Here is a 26,042-nt window from a genome sequence, read left to right on the forward strand (position 1 = left end):
GTTCAAATGTGGTATCTTCATCTGCATGACTTGGGTGTTCCATACAGTTTCTTTTTGCTTGTCAGAGGTAGAAGCTTCCTTACCTTGAGTATCTGCATGGGGTATTGTGGGATTCAATGGCTCTGGCTTTGGTGGTGTAGGTGAGTCCATTTGCTGATCCTGCTGATGAGATAAAACCCCAAAACTGTTACTTGTTGAGGGCACAGAGGGGCTGGTTTGCGGCATTTTGGGCTTTGGAGCTTGTTTCTTGTGAGATTTTCGGCGATTTGTTACTTTGATAAAGCCGTCTGCTTCAGATGCTTCCGGACCAGAGGCAGTAGAGGGTTTTTGCGTTAATGGACAGTCTCTGAATAAATGTCCCAAGGCATGACATCTTCTACATCTAAAGGGCACATGTTCATAGTCAATTGTCTGAACCCATTCAATATCATAGTGAGATATACTTACCGCATCTGGAAGAGCCTGGTTGAGGTTCATATAGACGCAGATACGAGCGAAGGAGGTGTATCTGCATGTTTTCGTTTCCTCTGCCACCTTTACAAACTCGCCCAGAGCATTTCCAATCGCCTGTAGGGAGTCTTCCTCCCAATATTCCACTGGCAGCGAGTATAAGCGGATCCAAACCGGAGCCCAGCTAAGATCCTCCTTGTCCGGGTCGAAGCATTCCACCCATCCTCTAAGAAACAGACCGACTGCATTAAAGAAGTAAGGCCCTCCATCCAAGACCCTATTTCTGTGCTCCAGGAAATTGAAGATAGCAGTGAAGAACCCTTTTGGGCCTAACTGTAGGGTTATATGACCCTTTGGGTGCCATTTCACATTTATCCAGCTCCTTAATGCCTTCTCAGTTGGCCACAGACCGATGAACTTCCCTATTAAAGCATGATCTTTCATGTACTGTATCTTCGCATTGATTCGATGGCCTGGTAGTTCAACCCTTGGACGCACAGAGGCAACAGGTTTGCATGTAGCTGAGCGTACCTCTGGTGGCTTTTCATCTTGTTTTGTCCGTTGAAATATCAGATCCTCATTGTCCTCGTGCTGGTTTGCATTTCCATTTTCTTCCTTATTCAGTAGCTGCTCATTGTCATTTTGTGGGGGAGGCTCACCACCCTCCCCCCGCGGGGGCTCCATGAGAAAGTGTACCCTCTGTCCGGTGAATGAGAGGGCCTGAAGCCGTCAGAATTTGTAGGTATTCTGTAGTCTAGCACAGTCTACCATCGCTGCAAGTTTTCAAACCCTAGAACGCAGAGCGCAGAGCCGTCCGTTGAGACATCTTCGATCTAGTGTCAGATCATCAACTTCCGAAATGCCACTACTACTAAAATTAATATTAATATTCACATTCATATTAATTAATATTATTATTAAAATTAAAATTAATATAATATTAATATTAATATTAATATTAATAAATAATATTAAAACTTTATATTAAAATTTTATAACCCTAAAACAAGCATGGTTAATCATGTTGACCATGATTGATGTTCATATTGAGACAATATTTTTCAAAATGTGGCATTGGACCATGGTTGACCATGATTTTTGTATAAAGATAATCCTTGTCACAACTTGATGTTGGAGCATGGTTGACCATGGTTGATTTTCATATTGACAATCTGTGTCAGAGTGTGATGTTGGACCATGGTTAACCATAGTTTTCCATGGATGACCATGGTTGTGATAATGTAACGTTGTACTATGAGACAATCTTTTTCATACTGTAAACATGCCTATTGATGATCTTTGACCATGATTTACCATGGTTGATTTTGATATTGAGGAAATCTTTATCACAATGTGACATTAGAGCATGGTTGATAATGGTTTACGATGGTTGACAATGGCTGATTTCGATATTGAGACAATTTTTGTCATAATGTGACATTTAACCATGGTTGACCATGTGTGGTTTTCATATTTACCATGTTTTACCATGATTGATTTTCATTTTGAGACAAACTTTGTCACAATGCGACATTTTACCATGGTTGAACATGATTGGCTATGGTTGGCAATGATTGATTTTCATATTGAGACAATCGTTGTTATAATGTGACATTGGACCATGGTTCACCATGAATGACAATGCTTGGCGGTGGTTGATTTTCATATCGAGACAACCTTTGTCACAGTGTGCCATTGGGCCATGGTTGACCATGATTGACCATGATTTTAAATCCAAAGGAATAATAAACCCAAGGGATTATTATTTATTTTCATGGTGAGACAATCATTGTCCATTGTTGTTGGACCAAGAGACAATCTTCGTTACAATGTGACCATGATTATTGACCATGGTTGACCATGATGGATCAGAGTTGATTTTCATATTGATAAAATATTTTTCATAATGAGATGTTGGACCATGGTTGACCATGATTGACCATGGTTGACCATGGTTGACCATGGTCGACGATGGTTGACCATGGTTTATTTTCATATTGTGACAATCTTTGTCACAATGTGACGTTGGACCATAGTTGACCATGATTGATTTTCATATTGACATAAATATTAATAATACTAAAAATAATATTAATATTCACATTCATATTAATTAATATTATTATTAAAACTAAAATTAATATTAATATTTATAAATAATATTAAAACTTTATATTAAAATTGTAGAGCTGAGGCTTCTGTGATCCATAACAAGTTTGCGAGAGATTTTTCGGCGAAAATCACATGAGAAACCATTTGTCGACGCGTTTCGAACCAACCAGTGTGGTTCATCGTCAGGACAAGTTTAATGTTAATGATATTCATAATAACAATATTTATTAGTATTAATATTAATATAATTAATAAATTAAAATAACACAAAATTAAAATAATTTAAAATTACCACATTAAATAAATTAAAATTAAAATAACTTAAATTTATATTATATATTATAATATATAATGAATTTTCATATTAATTTTCAGATTAATATTAATATTAATAATATTTTAATATTAATATTAATATTCATATTCATAAATAATATTAAAACTAAATATTAAAATTTTATTTATATTTAATGTTGTTAATGTGAATTATATTAATACTAAAATATATTAATTAATAATAATAATAATAATAAAAGAAGAATATTGTAAATTAAACAATATTAATAGTATTTTTAATACCAAATGTTTTTAATATTTTTCATAAATATTAATATTAATATTAGTTATAATATTAATGTCATTAATAATTCTCCAACATGTCGTGTCCGTCTCTCTATCAAACTTGCACATCCAACACAATATAATCTTCGCCGTCAATCCTTAACTCTTCCAATCCGATGACTATCACATTCATCCCTTCTTCTAGCTGCATAAACGTTATCACCCAAAAAGAGTGGTTTTGTAATGCTATGTGGCAGCTCCACGTTTTATCGGGTCAAAAAATAAATTACCACCCAGGCCGTGGAAGCAGTGCGAAAAGGACTTTTCCGAATTTTGAAAACCACCTACAGGTTCCGTCAGTTTAATACTCCACTTGCTCGGTGTTCCACCGCTCAAGGATCCGATCCCCTAGCTCCATGCACGCTTCCTCATAACTCTCAACCCCATCAACAAAGAAAGAGTTGCACCCTTAAATTGTTAATAGAGTAAACCCACGAAAATATCATTAACAAAGTAAATCATCAACGGCCCTAATAACAAACAAATTCAGTACCTCATATTTCTTCTGAGCTTAGCATTCTTGTCAATTAGCATATAAGGATTTTAGAAAGCCCTTCGATATCACTTAAAATCGTGAAAGCTTAAAAACTATGTTTTTCCCTCTCAGGACCAAATACTCTCCAAAATGCGGAAACAACGCTTTTCCGCCTTTTTACACAATGATATGTGTTATTGTCGCAGATCAAGATCTGACCGATCGAACAGCTCAGAGTCAATCGCTATATTCGCGATCGACAGTCTCAATAGTCTGTAATATCGGCGCTATCCTTTCGTGGTGTCCGATGCGATTATTGCTAATCGCTATCGACGATCACACCGATTATCAATTGACCACCTTCGCTCCAATATGCCGATGCGACGAGTCAACAATCGCATATCACCGATCCAACTGCGCGATGTGACTTAAGTGTCGGACCCGATAAGGTCCAAAACTCCTATGCATAGATTTTCACATCCGCTTTCTTGAATCCGCTAAGTGTTAGCGTGATTTTCCTTTGTAAATGGCTTTCGGCGATGCGACAAAGAAATACACAGGATTGATGCGGTTTGGGGTTCTATGGACCCGATATCATTCAAAACCTACATTTAAAAGATTTAAGGTTCGGATTCTTAGTTTAAACGCAGTTTGAGCCGATACTTAGTGTATTTTGGGTTTTCTGTCTGCGAACCCAGATTACACCAAATTTGCCTTACCCATAGGGATTTCCACTACAAAAGATGAAAACATAGGGCCAACACCAAATTTAGCCGAATACAAAGAGAAAACAAGCATTTGAGGCCTCGACAAGCTGTTTATATAATAATACACGCAACATTGATTTATTCACCATAAACACATTATAGAGTCCCGGCCTCAGGCCTCATCACATAGAAAAACCCTCTGTCTGAAAGGGATGCATCAATTACATAGTTCCACACTCAAATTAATTATCTATACAAACATAAATATAAACTACATCACAAAATCACAGTTTGCAGTGCCCACAGAGACCTACATCATCTGGACTATCAATAGTAAAAACTGTGTTGTTGAATTAGTAGTGCAAACACCTTCAAATTGCTTGAGAATTAGTAACGAATAGGAAATCACTCAGGTAATCCTTACAGGTGTCAGAAAACACTTGGCAAATGGTTGAACACAGGTATGTTTGAGAATGTGAAAAGGCATGGTTGAGCATGCGCACGTTTGAAACCAGAATGTGAAAAGGTATGGTTGAACACGGATACGTTTAAACCACCCACGTAAGGTAATCGTTAAATTAATGGACAAAACACTTCAGAAATAGTTGAATAGACATACGTTTCAGAATATGAAGAGGTATAAGGCGCATGTCTCAAATTTTAATCATTTCACAAGCTTGAGGAAAACTGTTGGTGGGTCATTCCTCTTTGATCCATGTCTCTTAGGTTAATATTTTATAATTTTTTTAAATACATTTCTCACTAATCAACATACGTGGTTATCAACAAGAGGCACAGTAAATTTTTAATCATGCTTTGTAAAAAATTAATTTAAGTATGGTTTAAACATGTGATCTAGACATGCAAGAAAGTTACTGTTGCGAATTTCATTCATTGATTTAGTGATGACTACGAGAATATACTGGCATCTTTCAATTCAGGCCATCCGATCAAAAAGATTAATTAAGAAAATGATTAAGTTGCCGATTCCGATAAGGGGGACGCCTATTAACTTAATTAACATGTTTCATGCTTATGTTATAACTTTTTTTTTTTTTTACTTTTTATAAAATTAATCTATCTCAAAAGTCTCATGTTCTCTTTTCTTCACATTAGTATTATAAGTAGTTATTTATTTAAATATTTTCATTCATTAAGTTTATATGCAATTTTTTATTTTATTTTATTTTAATTTATATGATTTTGAATTCATATTTATAGAATAAATTTAATGACAAAATTTGAATTGTGATGAAGCAGATATTTAGCTAAAAGGGATTCAATTTTTTCAATTTTTTTACGATTTTTTTGGAAGTATAAATGTTTTCCTTTTGATGAAAGAGATAATAAGGTAGGTAGATAATGTTATATTTTTTTTAATAAAAAAAATATTTTTGAAAATTATTATTTAGTAAAGAATACACATATATAATATTTGTATGAGGCAGATCCATTTAACGGAACATTTTCTTTTTGCTGAAAGAGATAATGAAGTAGGTAGACAATGCTATATTTTTTTTAATAAAAAAATATTTTTGATAATTTAGTAAAGAATACACCTATGTAATATTTGTATGAGGCAGATCCATCTAAAGGGACATTTTCTTTTTGATGAAAGAGATAATGAGGTAGGTAGACAATGTTATATTTTTTTTAATAAAAAAATATTTTTGAAAATTATTATTTAGTAAAGAATACACCTATGTAATATTCGTATGAGGCAGATCCATCTAAAGGGACATTTTATTTTTGATGAAAGAGATAATGAGGTAGGTGTACAATGTTATATTTTTTTAATAAAAAAATATTTTTGAAAATTATTATGTAGTAAAGAATACACCTATGTAATATTTGTATGAGACATATCCACCCAAAGGGATCATTTCCTGTCAGCTCAACCACGGAGTCTGATCTCAAAAGTCTCAAAAGTGTCAAGAGAATTGAACTTGTGAACTCGATCAATTGAGTTAACCTGTGGGGCTCACAATAGTTCTTCTCTTATTTACATTGATGTTATTATACTGCATAGATTTTATGTTTATAAAATTGATAATTTTAGATTAAGTTTGCTCATATTAGTCTGTTTCTCATCCAATCCACTCATTATATGTTCATTTCAATTCACTGACTTATTTCACAAAATAATCCTCTGAATCTTGACTCAAATCCCAACACATGGAAATCAAATCCTAGGGTTACAATGGATTTTAATTTTACATTTCATTGATGAACAATTTTAATGGTGTATTACTATTATGAATTTTGTGAGGACCTCAAAGTTTTGCACTCTAAAAAAGGTTTTCACATTAATGGATTTGATCCCTTTTAGTGCTTGATACACCAGAGTTAATATGGATTTATGTTGGTTAAGTAGAAAAGAGGAAGAAAAAGTTTCTATTGTAGCTACTCAAGCTATAATGTCTATTATAACTCCATAATGAGTCCAACTTATATATCTCAAACAAACTAAAAAGATTGAGACATAATTCTCATTTTTTTGGGTTTATTATATTATTGTTTTTAGAAAAAAACTTGTGTTCATTATGTTAGTAATTTATTTCAATATATAAGTAATATACTTCTAATATTACATTTTAATTATGAGTAAAAATATAAAGTACCCTCAAAGTATTGCATTGATGGTTGCTCTAACCCTATATGGGAAAATAAGAAGATATTGTCCTAATACATTATGTAATGCAATTTTTATTAGAGGTTAACTATAAATATATAAATATCAATAAATTTACTAATACAATCATGCTCCTATGATGAGTGAAGTGTTCGAGGAGTGAGATGTCTCCAAATATAAGTACATTTCTAAGGATTTACATAATTAATTAGCTGCCGTAGAAACCATACTCATCTAATTTGTATGATGAGTCATGTTGCTCCACATATCATTGTAGGCCATACTTTTTATTCTCACAACTACACTTAAAACGTGTGAATCCAACGTGTTTTCTATAACTAAAACATCACATAACATACGTTTTTATAATGAATTTAACATAATTTCAAAATTGTGTTTTCTTTTCTCTAATTATTATACATTGGAATTCTGTGTAGATTGACATTTGGATCCAAAGCACGTAGTCTCTTCCAACACATCGCGGTGATATACACATTGATATCCAAGAGTTTTGATACATAATATTGTTCCTCAGGTCAATATTTCTATCATTTACGTAATAACTATATCGAGGAGAAGAAATACATAGGGCTACCGTAGATCTTCTAATAGTAGATCTTTTAAATTACCTTGGTCTTTTGACTATTTTCGTGTATATATATATATATCCAAAAATGAAATCTTCACTTTATGAGAGTACTTGTCGTTATTTACCTTGGTTGAGCTATTAGCTTGCTATTTCTTAAGAAAATTTTGTAATATTTCAATAGTTGTTCATTGTAAAGTCATATTGAAGTTGTGGGTTGTTTTTGACAATTAGATATATTTAGTGTTCATATGGTATATAACCAAATAATAAACAAGGGAGGATGCATGGCAGCTAGTCCTTGCCTTGAGTGGGAAGCGGGGCTTGAGCGCCGAACTAGTCACAGCCCCGAAGCAGTCATAATCTTGTCAGTTGGTAAGATATCTTACTTGTATTACGACTAGCCAGTTGGTAACATATCATCATCACTGATATTTTATTGATCTAGCTGATTCTTCAACAACATAAGTGTACCCCGGATTTTTTCAATGCTTCTAGAATCAACGAGCTTTTTTCAGTGCTTCCAGAATCAACGAGCGTTCAGGAGCGCCTAACAGTGAACCCACCTAGTGAGTGATAGTACCATCCATCCATTGGGGTATTGATAGTGAACCCAGTGAGTGACAGTAACCATTCATCAAACCATCTATCCATCCATTCTGTTGGAACACCTGTAGCAGTCTTTGGGAAATACACGAATAAGACACCTTTTTAGCCTTCATAACCAGCTTCACCAAGTAATTGATTTCTCATGCCAAGTGGCATGAATAAGGTTGCAAGCTTCTCCCTTCCCTTTGGTCGGCCTGCCTATAGGCTAGGCTCCTCGATTCCTACTTACAAATATGATCCTCATAGAGAGAATTTGAAGCTCTATTATATGATGCTTTTGAAGAAATATTTTCAAGGCAACTTACTCATAGAGATATATTCCAACCGTATCTATTATTACGTGGGTGAAGAAGGGCTTTAGAATAGAGAGCATTTGAAGCTCGAACCTTATTTATGAGTGGGCTAGATGTAGATTAAGAGGTTTGGACAACTTCCCTAATAATAGAAAAAGGATATAAAAACGTGAATTTCTCGAGGGTGGTTTACCCGCCTACGCATGAATAAGGTCTAGCCAAGTGAATTTGGGCCTTGGTTATGACCTACCACACTGAAAGGGGTTGACCTAGCCAAAGATACACCATATCTAAATAGAAAGAAGATGCCTTTCACCATTCAACCTAACCCGCTTGGACCAGCAACGAAGCAAGTAGCGACTGACAACTCTGCCTATACTAACTCAAAGCAAGTCATGTTCAATTGTCCCATGTTCCAGAACCTTCTCTTGCCTTTTTCCTTTCATCAACAGAAGCCTTTCAATAGATATTGATTCCTTAAGCAGAAGCATATGAAGCAGGTTCGCTGCGCGAGGAAGAAACAACCCCAACGGAAGATCCAGATAATAATGAAATTAACACATTTAAGCTGAGCTAACTACCAATCTTCAAAAGAGATTATTTCAATGAAACTGGTTGAAATATAATAAAGATTAAGTGAAATGAAATACAGATTTTATGTGAAATCCATCTCTAAGAAATTTACATGGATTCTGTGACATTTTAGCAGAGACAAAGTGTCTTTTTTATCACTGACAATTTCCAGAATCAAAACGGCAAGTGAGAAATAGACAAGCGGGACAACCCAGGTTCGTTAGCCAACCAATAGAGTGAGAAGCCTAACACATAGAGTTACTTTCAGGCCCCATAGAGTTAGCAGCGACAATTGAAACACACTGTAGGGACTCACACCTGGTAGAGGAAACCACATGGTTAGAGAAAGAAAATGAAACGTGGCATGCTCATAGATGAAACCTGTCTTCATGAGTCTGAGGAAAATGAGACCTGTCTTCATGAGTCTGAGGAAAATGAGACCTGTCTTCATGTCTCTGAGGAAGACGACCACGTGGTAAGAGAAAAAAAACCATAAAAACACAACAACAACGGTTGTTTCAGCTTGCTTTCCCTGGCATTTTTGTGGCTGGATATTTAGGATCTACGCTTGGAATTCGATCATGATAGTGATTTATTGTCGTATCATAGAGGAGTGGAGTTATCGGTCAGAGCATAAGGGAATTGGCCAAGGCGTTTCATATTTGGTGATGAAGCATGTGATGGGATTGACCCGACCAGACCAAAAACGAAGTAATTGAGTATGGAGTAGGTTATGTCTGTCTATCTGAAGAAAATCACTTACGAATGGGATAGGGCCATTCAGTTGGTTCCAAGAAAGGCAGGGGAAGCAAAGGTAGCATCCCCGCCAGTTTTAGACCCAGAAGCAATTGATCCTGGTATTAATAGTAGGTTCATCAAAGCAGGTCTACCTCTAGCTCATCTCTATTCGACCAGTAAGTCTCACAGTGGTTAGGCAGACCATTACGGTTGCTTATTTCTTTCTTTTGGACAGAGCTTCAGGGATAATCTATATATCAGGTAAGGATGATTATAAGCCCAACAGCTAGAACAAGGTCCACATCTTCTCATACTTGTGCATGAATAAGGTCTAGCCAAGTGAATTCGGGCTCGGTTAGCAAAGGCAACATCTTCTCATACTTGTGCATGAATAAGGTCTAGCCAAGTGAATTCGGGCTCGGTTAGCAAAGGCAACATCAGCAACAACAAAGACAACTCCTCATCTAGACAACCACCGACACAACTGCGGCAAAGGCAACATCAGCAACAATAGAAATAGGCTCACCAACAACAAAGATAGCCAGAAACAACAAGATCAGAGGCCTGCACAACAAGAAACCCCGAGGAATCATGGCCAACAGAGGCAAGCTCACTGAGGCCGCTCGACCGAAGGGAGAGGACAACTCCTCATCTAGACAACCACCGACACAACTGCGGCAAAGGCAACATCAGCAACAATAGAGATAGCCTCACCAGCAACAAAGATAGACAGAAACAACAAGATCAGAGGCCTGCACAACAAGAAACCCCGAGGAATCATGGCCAACAGAGGCAAGCTCACGTAGGTCGCTCGACCGAAGGGAGAGGTGGTTTGGTAGCCTTTTTATTCTTGCGAGCGCATAGTTTCATGATAGTTTTTCAGTTACTAGATTATAGTGTCCAGTTTGCTAAGGTCAGTCTTCAAGATGTGAGGTGTCTAGCCCACCATATCCGGCCTGGCCAAGCCATGCCATGGCACAAACATGCACTGGCGGAAATACGACTATAGATGTGTTGTGCAACCGCCATGTGGTGTAGCCAGCGAGGTGCTATGTCCTGCTACTTATATGTTGGTATATACAAGCATGTTCATGAGCTGAGCTAACATTTAATGCCCTCCACTAATGCCAACATTAATTTAAGCTGAGCTAACATTTAATGCCCTCCACTAATGCCAACATTAATTTAGGTAGTATTTTACAAGTTTGAAAATATCAAACAAACAAAAAATGTATTTTACAAGTTTGAAAATATCAAACAAACAAAAAATTTAGCTTCAGATTAGCTTTAGGCCTTGGGAAGAGGCCAAATAACATGATAAACCAATACGCGTCTAAAAACTTTGTTTATAGTTGATGAAACTTTGTTTATAGTTGATGAGAGAGGACTAACAAACGACTCAAATAATACTAAACTCCTCGTTTCCGATTACATGTCGTCCCATGTCGGGATGACAGGGACTAATAAGATATTTATTAAATTTATAATAAATAAAAAATAGATACATTTGAAAATGGCTTTAATCCATGTTGAATTGATTTTAATGTCGGTTGTATTGATTGAAACTAATGTACACATATTGGTTTCAATGTCTATTACATTCATTTCCATATGCTTCTTATCCTTTAATGATTTATATGTTATATTATTTCTTTGATGTGGGGTTTTAATTATGTACAATAATTTTAATAAAATGTTTTCTCGTAATAGTAATAAGAAAAAGAAAATTGTAACATACCAAAAGAAAAAGGTCCATTTTGATGTTTATTTATTGTTTTAGTGTCTATTGCATTGACTTTAATGTTTTTTTTTTATCCATAGTTGTATTTACAATCATGTCTAACTATAATGAACATATATATGATGTACATCTGGAAGACATAAGAAGGAAAATAAGAGAATATGTGAGGTAATGAAGAGAGAAGTTAGAATCAATTACTGATGAATAACATGGGTATTGAAGAAAACAAAAACATGAAAAACAAAGAGCAAGACAAAAAATATAGTTAAAACAAATGACAATTGACCAACAATAAGAACAAAGAAATACAAGTTATGAATAACAAAGACCATATCAACAAAGAAAGTCATAACAAATGACAAGTCACCAACAAGAATAACATGTAAAAAGAAATTGTAAATGATATTGAGCATATCAAGAAAAAAATCACAAGAAATGACAAATGGACAACAAAAAAAAATAGAGAAAACAAACTTTGAATGAAAAATGACATATCAAAAAATTTAGGAATAGAAAATCACAATTGATTAACAAAAACAATATAGAAAATAAAATTTAGAATGATAAAGGAAAAAAATTCAATCAATATAACCATAGTACTAGATGCAAAACATGAAGAAAAATATAATATCTACATTTTATTGGGTATGCGTTATATTATTTGCACTATTCTTTCGATGCTTTATACATTGTGGCGAGCATCGTGGGGGAATCAATTGGGGGTTAGAAGACCTCATGAACAAAGGTTTGGGGGAATTATCCACCCTGCACCTAATTTTTTGGCAGTTTGTACATCCATTGTTGGTGGTTTTTGGCATATGATTTTTTCCTTGAGTAGTTTTGTTGTACATGAAGGCTCAACTCGTGGTTTTGTAATTCACATTAAGGAACTATGGTTGTATTCTAATCCAAGGTAAATGGTATGATAGTTTATAGATTCCTCAAGATATATATATTGTATTGTAACAATGTAAAGTAAGAATATAATGCAAAACATTTCTTTTTTTCTAACTTTGTGTTTTCAAGTTAAAATATTTGTGTTAATATGTGTTTGTGCTAAATGTGCATCTTTTACCTTTTTATTAAGAATATATTTACAACAGTTAATTGTACAAGGTTAAAACCTTCATTTGGTATCAAAGTTGTATGGATTCAAGGGAGACCTTTGTGGCTAAGGGGTTTGGCTTAGGCCTATGGAAAAACTTGTTATACTTGGGGATCTACAATATATATTCTTGTGGTGAAAGGAAATGGCAAGTAGTCAAAAAGAGAGTTCACAAAATTTAATGGGAAAAGTTTTGATTTGTGGAAGCTCAAAATGGAAGATTTATTGGTGGAGAAAGATTAATGGATTATTACAGATCCCAATACCACACCAATGGGGATGTTGACAAAAGTTTGTGCCATGTTAGATCAGAACGAAAAAGATAACAATGCAATTGTTCAACTGAGATTTAGTATTACTAAATATTTTAGGAGAAGCTACAATGAAGGAATCATGGAACAAATTACTGGTGTTATATTAGTATAAGTCCCTGATGAAAAAAATATTCCCATGAAATAATTTGTATAGCCCAACGATGAATTCTGTAGAATCAGTGATAGAACATTTAAATGGCTTCAATACTATGGTAAGTAAACTATTATCTATTGATATTAAGATTTTAGACGAAGATAAGTTTATCAATTTTTTATTTGCTTTACCAAACTCATGGGATAGTCTAGTTGGTTCTATAGGTAGTAATGCAAATTTTTGTTTTGATAAAATAGTCTCACTATTTTTATCATAAGAGATGAGATGGAAAAACATGGAAAGTCAGAATGTAGATGCCTTATCTATAAGAGGAAATTACTAGATATAAATACAAATAAGTCCAAAATTGGAGATCTAAATCTAGAGGATGATAAAAATATCCTAGGAAATTTGTAAGGATATGTGGAAAAAGGAAATTACAAGAAAGATTGTAAAATTTCTGAGAAAGACAAGGGATATGATGATGATACTTTGATAGAAGCAAACTCTTCTTCATATGAAACAAAGGTTTGTGTAGAATGATTCTTCAAGTAGACATGTAGATCATGAGGCATGGATAGTTGAATCGGGTGCATCCTTTCATATGACTCCTCATAGGGAGTGATTTTGTGAGTATGAAAGATATGATGATGGTGATGTTTTATTAGGAGGTGACTCAAAAATTAGTGTCATGATATGGGATAAGTTGAGGTTGAAGCTCATGGATGGAAGGATTAGTATCCTCCTTGGTGTTTTCCATATCCAAATATTGGCTAAAAATTTGATTTTTGTAAGCAATATGAGCAATGTAGGTGTAAAAGCAATGTTTGAAAAGTATATATGTAATATGGTCCTAGGAGAAATGGTAATAATAAGGGGAATTTGGATTGGAACTATGTATAAGCTTTTAGGAAGCACTATTAGTGATGAGTGCAACAATTTCATTTTCTTAACAATGGAGTAGACGGAAAAACTCCTATGGTCTCTAGAGAAAATATTGTGTTGTGGCATTAAAAATATGAAATCATTGGAGAGAAGAGCCTTTGATTACTACATGGTAATGGTATGGTAGAAGGCGTGTCTAATTCTCTTTTAGATTTTTATTTTTTTGAAAATTTCTTATATAGAAAGAAAAATTGAATAAGGTTCTCCTTTAGTGCTACTAGGGTAGAGGGAATATTAAATCTAGTGTGTAATGATGTGTCTGGACCTATATTAGTTCAGTCACTGGGTAACTATTTATACTATGTCTCATTTATAGATGATTTCTTGAGGAATAGATGGATTTGTTTCATCAAGAATAAATATTAATTCTTTGACAAATTTAAAGAGTTTAAGGTTGATATGGGAAATCAAATAGAGAAGAAAATTAATGTATTGACTATAGATAAGGGTGGAGAATACTTTGGGAATGAATTCAAATAATTCTATAAGAAGTGCAATATAATGAGGTAGAATACTAATTTATACATTCCTTAGTAGAATTAAGTTATAGAAAGGATGAAAAAGGCATTGACAAGAAAAGAAAGAAGCATGGTGAATGGTGTTTGGTTAGGAATACAAATAGTGGATACGACAAGTTACCTAGTAAATATATCACCCTCATCAGTGTTGGACTACAATAATACACATGAGGTTTAGACTAGTAATAAACCCTCTCTTAAATATCTCAAGGTATTTGGCTATGATTCTTATGCCAACATTCTAGAGGATAATAGATGTAAGCTAGATAAGAAAGTTGAAATTTAAAAAGTTTATCTTTAATAGATATAAAGATAGTATTAAAAGATATAAGCTTTGGAACCCACAAACTAATAAAGTTGTGTATAATTGAGATGTGGTATTTAGAGAATCCAAGATATTGTCAAACAAGAAGTCTAACCTATGCTGAAGGAATAAAAGGATATAGATTTTGAATGAAAGTGTAATGAACTAGACTCTACAAAACATGAATAAGAAGAAGAAGAACCAAACACTATGGTATTGATGAGATTGATTGAGAAAAGAAGGAAATAATAAAGTTATACTCCACTTGATTTTCAATCTAAATTTTCTTTTTCTTTCTTTCTATTACGGAAGATGATCCTAGAAATGTTAGGGAGGTAGTGAATTCAGAGGATGAAAAACTTCAGGAAAAGGCCATAACTAATGAAATGGTAGCCTTGGAAAAAAATGAGGCTTTGGATCTAGTGGAGCTTCCATCTAGAAGAAGTACAATTGGAAGAAAATGGGTGTTTAAGGATAAGTTGAATGTAGAAGGAAAAGTAAAGAATATAAATCCTGGTTAGTAACAAATGTTATTCATAGGTAGAGGGAATTGATTAAGGTGAGATTTTTTTTCCTTTTGCTAAGTTGACATATATTACATTTATTTCATATTTTGTTTCTACTTCTGATTTTGAAGTAAAAAAGGTAAACATGAAGACACCATTCCTACATGGGTATCTAGAAGAAATAATATACATGAATTATCCATAAGGCTTTGTGGTGAAGGGAAAGAAAGAGATGGTATGTAGGATGAAAAATTCCCTGCATGGATTAATATAATTACCAAGGATGGGAATAAAAAAATTGATACTTATATACTTGGACTCCACCTTGAAAGGAGAAAATTGGATCACTATGTGCATTTCAAATTAGTTGGTAATCATCTCATTTATTTGGTCTTGTATGTGGTTGATATGTTTCTGGTTGGAAATTACATTGAAATAATCTAGGAAGTGGAAACTCATTTGCCTCTGAATTTGACATGGAGGATCTTGGTATTGCAAATTTAATATTTGGGCATGGAAATTAAGAGATATTGTGAAAATATGAAACTCTAGTTAAATTATAGGAAGTATGTTGGGAAAAATAACATGCAAGAATTTAAACTGGTAAAGGTTCTATTCTTGTTGGTGTAAAGTTATCTGTAGATACATAGGAAGAGAAAGAGGACATGTCTCATTTTCCAAATTCCCATTTAGTTGTAAGTTTGATGTATGGACTATATTGTACTAGATCAAACATCACACATGCAATAGAAGCATTTAGTAGGTATATTTTAAAACCAGGGAAGAGGCATTCGATAACAACAAAAGAAGTTTTTCAGGGATTTGTTTGCATTAATAGTTATGGAATGTGCTACCAAGTAATACTAAGATTTGGTTAGAGTGTTAGACATACATGGACCTATTGATGTAGATAAGGATGGAGATTATATAGATCACAAAAGATAAATAAGTGTGCTTGTATCTAGCATATTTGGAGAAGAAATCAGTTGTATGAGCAAGAGATACTTTGTCATGGCACTCTCAACTATAAAATCTAGATCCATAGTAGGTATTCATGCAAGCATGGAATCCATATGGTTATAGAGATTATTATTAAGGTATTTGGTTGGTACCACAAGAAGTAAGGATATATTGAAATAATCAAAGTGCAATATTCCTAGCGAAGAACAAAACATATCATTGAAGACAAAACGTATTGATGTTGAGTATCACTTTGTGAGAGAGATGATTAAAGAGAAGAAAATGATATTGGTAAAGGTAGAAACTTTGAAGAATGTTGCAGATTCATTGAAAAAATCTATGAGCACTTAGAAGTTCTCTTAGTGTAAAGAAACAAAAGGTAGTCACTTTGAAGAATATTATAGACTCATTAACAAAATATATGAGCATTGGGATATTCTCTTGGTGTAGAGAAGGTAAAGGTAGACACTTTGAAGAATGTTCCATATTCATTAACAAAATATGTGACCACATAGAAGTTCTATTGAGCATTACTTGCCTAGATTGTTGATCATGTACTCTTGCAAAGAACAAAAAAGTAGGAGAATATTGGGTATATGTTTTATTATTTGCAAGATTATCCCGATATGTTGTACATTGCACTAGGTGCAATGGGTGGGTCGTAGGTGGGTGGAAACACCCTTGAAATTATTTTTGGGGTGGTTTTTGCATCCATCTTTGACACATGATTTTTACTTTGAGAAGTCTTAGGGTGCATGGTGGTTTTTCCTAAGATTTTGTGATTCCAATTAAGGAATTACAATTATATTCTAAACTAGGGTAAATGGATTTGTAGTTTATATGTGCTATGGAATATACATAGTGTACTATATCATTGTAAAGTGATAATATATTGAAAAATATTTCCTGTTTTTATAGTTTAGGCTTTTAGGGTAAAATATCTCTCTGAATGTGTGTGTGTGTGTTTAATATTTTCTATGTTTATTAAGAATATATTTGCAACAAAAAACTATATAGGGTTACAAACTACACACCTAATATCAACATCTAACTCTTATTACAAAAAATGATGCAAGAAATATTGAGATAATTCTAACTGAATACATTCAAACTACTAATCCTACTTGAATACTTGAAGAGATTCAAAGAGAGGATATTATACTAGTAGCATTTGAAGAGGCGAACATTTCACATAAAAAAATCCATGATGGGATAGATCAATTAACTAATGTTCAAATCTGTCATGTGCATGGAGACTCACATGTTGGAATTTAGGTAATGAGTACAAGTATATATCCAAGGTGAATGATGTAAAATAGAGGGAACTCATCACACGTTTTCATCTTGGAACTATTTTGATGTAGGATCACAACCTCAAGTCCTTGCAATGCTCACACAAGTTGAAGAGATGTTAATAAGATAAACAATTCCAAGTTTGTAAGTCATGCATTCAATAGGTGGACGCCACAAATATAGAAGGAATACTATTATTTTTCCCCAAGAGGTTAAATATATTTCCATGATATTACCAATAAATATTAAATGTTTAGATTTAATGATTGTTGTTTGGAAAAAATGATGGCAAGAATCAGGTTATGATTTCACTACCAACAGACAAAGAGTAATAGATGCATTATTATATAATATTCAAAATGATCCATATTATCATGATGTTCAAGTTGATAACAATGCACTAGCTAAGTTACATGAAATTGTAATAATGTCTCACATATGCTTAATTATGTTTAACAACGATATAAAATGATAGCTAATTTACAAAGTTGGATGAGCTATTGGGGATCAATGATACGATAGATGGCTTACAAACATATTTTATAGCAAGGACTCTAAATGCAAAATGGGAGATTAAGCTTATTAGTGCTTTGGTGAATAACCATAATAGTTCAAGGAAAATAACCCAAGTGATAGATCAACAAGTGTGCTTAATTGGCCTAGTATTGACTCTTCTCCCATGAATGAGTAAAACAATAAGGGTTTACTTGCTATGAATTTATAGCATTGTTCCTTAGAAGTGAAGTAAATTGTGTTGATTTTCTAAGTGCAATAGAAATTAACACAATATTTCTGAAATTCTAATAATTACATTTGATGTTAATATTCTTTTAAATTATTCCAATATATTATTTAACTATTATACTTAAAAAATTCAACCAAAAAGAATAGTATAAAAATAGAGGTCACAATGCATAAAATAAAACAAGATTTACCTTAGGGAAACGCACCAAGGGGAAAAATACAACAACCTTTTCAATATACAAATTATTCTTGTTCAAGGAGAGACACAACTAGAACTATCGTCAAACATGGTATTCCCTCCAAGCTAAGCCTCCCAATATCATTAAACAATTCACTCAGCCTGCCTTGCCCCAAAATTTCAACCCTCGTGCAATTGCTAGTCACCCTAGAAATTATGACCCCTACAGTTGCTCAGAATTTTTCCCCCATGCAACAAAATACGATAAAAACTATGAAATAAAGAGAGAAGAGCCTATCCACACATACGAGTTGCAAGAGAGAGAAGAGATAGTCAACTTATCCTTCTATTCATCATATTCATACTTCTTGTCCTTTGCTTGCTTGCTTATAACTTGCCTTGTGTGAGGGAATGCAAATGCCCAAGTGGAGGAGATCAAATTACCTTTATATAGTAGTATGTCTTGGCCAAATGGTTTTTTAATTAGCCATGGATGACTTGAATTCGAGGGATGCCAACTTGACAACTTTTGGAGCCAAAAGTTTTTAATTGCACCAAGAGGTGCTCTATAATCTAGTAAGGGTAGATGTGTACCTGTAATGTAAGTACATAAATAATTTTAAATATCAACTCAATTAAAAAAATAATAAAAAGTTAAAGTGATATTGTGGATGAGTGTAAACATTTAAATGTTGGCTCAATTATTGATAAAAAGTTAAAAGTAATAAACAAAAAGTTAAAAGTAATAAACAAAAAGTTAAAAGTAATATAAACCCCATTATCTAGGATGAGTGTAAACATTTAAATGTTAGCTCAATTAATGTTAAAATGTTAAAAGTAATAAATAAAAAGTTAAAAGTAATATAAACCCCATTAGTGTAAACATTTAAACGTTGGCTCAATTAATAATTAAAGGTTAAAGTAATAAGAATAAAAAAATTCAATTTATTATATTTTGATTTTGTTATTAACTTGTGAATAGGCTTTTTTACAATACCATGGGCTAATACTATGGCTTATCAATACCACATGCCAAAAAACCATAGCTTATTTCATAATCAAAATATTTTATAACAATATGACAATACCACATGCCAAAAAACCATAAGTTATTTCATAATCAAAATATTTTATAACAATATGACAAGATTCTTAACCATTGATATTCACTCCCACTTTACCATTGATATTAATAAGTTGTAAATAGGATTTGTTACAATACCACGGGCCAATACCATGACTTATTAATACCACATGCTCAAAAGACATCACTTATTTCACAATCAAAATATTTTATAACAATATGACAAGATTCTTAACCATGGATATTCACCCCACTTTACCATGTATATTATTAACTTGTAAATTGCTTTGGTACAATACCATGGAAAATATGACAAGATTCTTAACCATGGATATTCACCCCACTTTACTGTGTATATTATTAACTTGTAAATTGCTTTGGTACAATACCATGGGCCAATAGCATGGCTTATCAATACCACATGCCCAAAAAACATAACTTATTTCACAATCAATATGACAAGATTCTTAACCATGTATATTCACCCCCACTTTGCCATTGATATTATGAACTTGTGAATATAATTTGTTACAATACCATGGGCCAATACCATGGCTTATCAATACCACATGCCCAAAAATCATAACTTATTTCACAATCAAAATATTTTATAACAATATGACAAGATTCTTAACCATGGATATTCACTCCCACTTTACCATGGATATTATTAACTTGTAAATAGACTTTGTTACAATACCATGGGCTAATACCACATGCCCAAAAACCATAACTTATTTCACAATCAAAATATTTTATAAATATTTTATTTTAATTTTTTTTTATAACATTTTTTTAATTAAATCTAAGAGGTAAAAGGTTATAATTACTTTTGAGATATATCTAAACCCTTTATCCTCACTACTATTAAAAATATTCCCATAGAAATTAAATAAAGCTTTTAATACATTAAAAATGAGAATACTTTTATATATAAAGATGTGAAATATATATAATATAAATAATATCATTAAAAACCAGCATAGATCCACCTTAACTAAGGATCCAAGCCACGAGAGAAAGAAAAGTGACTAACAATAATAGAGGAAAGATAGTGCGTGATTCTTTTAAGTTTTTCATTATTGTATTTTATTTGACATGATTGATCCAAAATATAGGTTTAATATTTTACAACCAATTGAATTTTTTTAATTTAGATACTTTCTTAAACACAATACAATGGGATCAAATTTAAGAGAGAGGGGCGGGGGGCGGGAAGAGAGAGAGGGAGGGAGATAATGACAGAGATGGAGGGCAGAGAGAGAGAGAGAGAGAGAGAGAGAGAGTGATGGCGGAAGAGAGAGAAGGAGGTGGGAGAGAGAGGGAGAGAGAGGAAAGAAGAGAGAGAGGAGGGGAGAGAGAGAAGGAGAGAGGGAGAGAGACATGGAGTTGGAGGGGGAGAGAGAGGGAGGAAAGAAAAAACACATAAAGAGATAAAGGTGGACAGAGAGAGGGAGTGACAAGGGAGAGGGGAGAGAGTAATGGAGAGAGGAGAAGAGGGAAGAGAGAGAAGAGGACAAGAGAGAGATAGGGAGAGAATGGGAAGAGAGAGATTAAGATATAGAGATGGAGGGGAGAGAGAGAAGGAGAGATGGATGGATCTAGTGACAGAGTTGGAGGAAAGAGACATAGAGAGAATTATGGGGAGGGAGACATAGGGAGGTGGGAGATAAAGGGAGAGTGAGGAAAGAAGAGAGAGAGAAAGAGAGAGAGAGAGAGTTGGAGGGGGAGAGAGACGGAGGGAATAAGAAATACATAGAGGGAGTGACAAGGGATGGATGGAGAGACTGAGGAAGAGAGGAGAGTGGGAGGGAAAAGAGAGAGAAAGAGAGAGAGAGGGAGAGAACGAGAAGAGAGAGAGAGAGGGAGAGGAAGAGGGAGGAAGGGAGAGATACATAGATATGGAGAGAGAGTGTGTATATTTGGGGGTGAGATAGAAAGAGGGAATAAGAAAGATACACATAGATACAAATATAGATATTATATAACCAACGTAGATCCATATTAATACTAGATCTATTAAGCACCGAGAGGGATAAAATATCTTGAGGTGCAAACTTTTCATCAAGTTTTGCACTCAAAAAATAGGTTTGCACCTCAAGAAACTTGATCCCTCTCGGTGCTTGATAGATCTGGGGTTAGGATGGATCTTTTTCTAGTGCAATTAAGACTAGAGTAGTTTTTCACAATTGATAACTACTTCTAATGATTTAACTAGTACTCACTTTATATTTCAATCATCAAGTAGCTATACATGAAAAAATTCAACCATTCATTTCATCAATAGAGCAATATAAAGATCACAATGAGTGATAAATAATAGACAAGAGACACTAATAATTAGGCTCACAGCCAGTAAAAACCGACAAGGGGAGAATTAAACCAATTTTTTCCTTATGAGAGAGAGATTTTGTTTCGATATTACATCAAATAATATTACAACAAGATTCAAATATGACCTCCATAATGTTCCAATTAAAGCTAGTCAATTAGGAGAGAGAAATGTCAACACTGGTCAACAATTATAGTTTGCATAGAGAGGCTAAATTTTGGCCTTGAGGTGGCTGAACATACCACTAAAATTTGGGCATGAAGTAGCCTTAGAAAATATTCAATGAACTAGTCAAAAACTTCATTCAAACCTCTAGTAAATGCTAGTCAACAAGCCATAATAGAGACGAAATCTCAGTCAAACAATGTAAGTATATGTCTACAGCATTCGAACCTCCAAGATAGTCGAAACATAAATAAAATAGATGTTGAATTTCCAAATTCAAATAAGGTAAATGAATCTTCAAAGAAGATAACCAACAAAAGTCAGAAAAAGATTCCTCTATCCTTCACATGTGTGATGTCTCTTTGAAATTTCCAGATCAAATTGTGTTGTGTGATTATGCTCCAAATGAATCCAATAAATGCCATATTTATATATGTGTGAGTAAGTATAATTAGCAAATGTGGGGCCGACTTGAAAAACATGAGGCTAACTTGATCAAACTTCAATTTTTTTGAATTTTCTCCTTTGAACAATGTAAACTTTGAAACGGGAACTGATACTGTTACCCGTTTCGTAGAAATAGCAAAAAAGTGACCTGATTTTGAAAAGGGGTGATGCAGAACGAACATGTTTTTTTTAGATCATAGTTTTTGGCACTTTAATTTTTTTATGTACATTACGTTTTAGAATCGTTTTAGAATGGTAGTGATTGTCATGTTGATTTAAAAAAGTGAGTATTCTGCATCACCCCCTTTTTTTAAAAGACCTGTTTTTTGGCTTTAAATTTTCTAATGTATAAAATGTAAATAATTATTTTGTAAATTTGATCATTTTTGAAGTGGTCGTTTTCTTCACATTTTCTTGTTTTTTGTTTTAATTTTAACTTTTTTTTTTAATGAGGTTTTTATTGTTTTGCATTTTTAAATTAGGAGGTCGATATTTAGAATTTTCGATATTCTACATATTTATACATCCTTAATTAATTTTTCAATCCACATGAAATAATTGTTTCTAAAAAACAATATTTTTTAACAATGAACATAAAAATAACCATTTTTAACATAAATATAGCTAAAAAACTACACGTTTTGATAATTTTTTGGTAGAATTGACATGTCAAAATCACAATTTTTACACGAAAATTTTAACTAAAAATGGTTAAATAATAGTTTTTTTTATGAATTTCATGTTAAAAAAATAATAATAATAACTTTTTTTTTCAAAAAATAATGATTAACTTAAAAATTAATGCGAAAATCACATCTTAGAAATATTGAACGCATAACAACCTTAATTGAGTGTTTATTCTTTTCATAAAATGTCAAAGTCAAAACATTGCAAAGCTTTATTTCCAAGCATAACTTAAATTTAATCAACAATGTCACGTAATCCAAACTCTTCGTCCTCTAGGGTTTCATCATTGTCTTCTTCCACAATATTTTCTGCTTCCTTTTGCTCATTTTCCTCTTCTAATGGATCTTTGATGTCTGCGAATCTCCTAATGTATGTCTTTCCAAACATTCCATGTAATGGTGGGCGGGGTTCCTTTACCTTTTTTGCTACACGTGATTCACTAAAGTCCCCTTCAACCCAATTTCTTGCATTACATCTGGAAGAAATTGAAAAGCATAATTCTTTGTTAAATGAAAGGTTGAAATGTTTAAAAATTTTCTTGAATAACTATTTCAAATACCATTTATGAAAAGATGTTAATGCAAGCACATAGAACCAATAAATAAGATTTCAAAGATGCAAGAGAATGTTATTGCCTAGTGGACAAATATCTAGTCTCTCTACAAACAAGCTACACCAAAACCATAAAAAAAAACTAAGCAAGTTATTAAACCTTCCTAATTTTAGTTTATTAAGCATAGGTCACTATGTGTTAAATATCATAGTCTAAAAATAAAATAAGTAACTTGCACCTCAAACTTACATTGAAAAGAAACATTAATACAAATGATCCAATTTCAATTGAGAACAATAGTTTATTATGAGGAAAACAAAAAGAAAAAACCCTTCTAATTCTAATTGAAACAAAGAGAAAATTTCAATATAAAAAACTCAACACCCATATCTAGATACATTATCACCACATCTCTTTGACTACAAATCAAGCATTGGAGAAAATTTTTAATATAAAAACCTGAGCATCCATATATAGATACATCAACACCCCATCTTTTTGAGTAAAAATCAAGCACTCCTCTTTGTACATTAAAAAGGAGGGATGAATCAATCTATCTTGGTTTATGAGGAGCAATGAAAGGAATTTTTTTTGTAATCTTCTAGTTTAGATCAACTAAATAAAAAGGTGTAATAACTAATCATTTAGTTTGGGTTGTTGTTTCTAAAAGGGTATGGCCCAAAGCTTAATTATGTCCAATGTCACTTCATAATCTAATGATATGTAAGAAAGATCTCTTCCACTTGAATTAATAAGACACTAGAAACCTCACGTACTCAAAACAAACCTATTGAAAACCAATTTGATTCAATAGACCTAATCAAAACAAACATACAAGAGAATGTAAAAATGAACATTTGAGTATACTCAAATCTTGAAATTTGTGATCCCAATTCATAATTCTTTATTTATTTCTATCTCATCATATGTTAATTATTTTAGCAAAATAAAAAGACACCTACATTTCTATCTTATTTGGAGTTCATTATTTTGGAAAAGAGAAAGAAACCTATGTGTTCATCTAGAACATGGAGAAGAGGTAAACCGTGTTAGATTGTCTCTTTTTCTTTCACAATACACACCAATAACCACTCTTTTTAGCTTGCCAATATTATTTAGCATCAAAAAATATCTGACAATGGAAGATTGGCAAATATTGTGTCATACACAATGATTGGAAAATATTGCGTCATACCCAATGAAAAACAGGATGGGAAGAAAACAAATAGATGTGGCAGATCCATGGGTGAAAAAGAAAAGTCATAAATACTAAACATATTGCAGATTTTTATAACTGCTTGCAAACCTGGCATAGATGCCTAATCTATGCATCATGAATAAGAGATTTGGATAGGTTATAATTCTAAGCTTAATAGAATTGTCAAAACTTGTGACTTTACAAACTCCTTTTTGTTTGGGCACAAGAAGGTCCTATAAAACCACAAGCACTTCTACCTTATTATTCATGATGATGCCAAAATCAATAAACATATTATAAACCTTATGTCACCTCCTCAACGCCCATGACACTTTTATAAAATAAAATGTATTTATCATTCTACTCAACATTCATTTTTATCAAAATTCAATATTTTCACAAACATGAAATCACTTTAAAACATTTTATACCAATTTTATTAGTCACTCAGCTGGGAGAATTGTCCACACCGCTGATTTGATTTGACCGTGTAAAAAATCATTTTTATATAACTAAAATAACCTAGCAAATTCAGTAAAACCATTTGAAAAGCTTTGAATTTGTCAATACAAAATAAGATTAAATACATTATTAAGAAGGAATTTTATTGACATCTTAGCCAAATATTTATGGTGAAGATAATGTGATTGATTACACATTTGTGTCATATATACTGGTATTTTTTTAGATTTAAAACAAAGTGATATTAGGAGCATGATTTTCAAATTACAATTTCCCTCTCTCAGGTTACCATTCAAAATATGATGGATTCCATGATATCATAAGATGATTTCAGGGTGTTTCAATGAAATGAAGATTTTTCTTTTCAATTTTGGTAATTATATTTGTTTTTATTAAATTTTATTTAACTATAATGATATGTTATAGTTTTTTAATTTATTTTAGAAAATTGAATATGACTTAAAATTGCGATATTGTGTGGAAGTTTGACATTTTAATAAATTTAAATGGAGAACACCCCCTTCAAAGGGTTGGACTGTTGTTCCATGGGAATTTTTCGATGACTTAGTCTACCAAAACGATTACTAGAGATATGACTATAAACCCCCACATATAC

The 26,042-nt window shown here is 32.9% G+C and overlaps 1 long non-coding RNA gene across 1 annotated transcript; it reads right to left on the bottom strand.

Moving 5' to 3' along the window:
- Positions 1 to 9,252: 9,252 nt before the first annotated feature.
- On the bottom strand, positions 9,253 to 9,562 carry LOC149203704 (uncharacterized). Its single transcript, XR_016253636.1, has 2 exons — positions 9,470 to 9,562; positions 9,253 to 9,439 (listed from the first exon to the last, which is right to left on the bottom strand). It is a non-coding gene; the product is annotated as an uncharacterized LOC149203704 (long non-coding RNA).
- Positions 9,563 to 26,042: the final 16,480 nt, after the last annotated feature.

Source organism: Pinus tabuliformis, chromosome 2_1 (assembly GCF_031772625.1).
Source record: "Pinus tabuliformis cultivar Carrire ecotype Pingquan chromosome 2_1, CPIR1, whole genome shotgun sequence".
In the NCBI taxonomy this organism is placed as follows: domain Eukaryota; kingdom Viridiplantae; phylum Streptophyta; class Pinopsida; order Pinales; family Pinaceae; genus Pinus; species Pinus tabuliformis.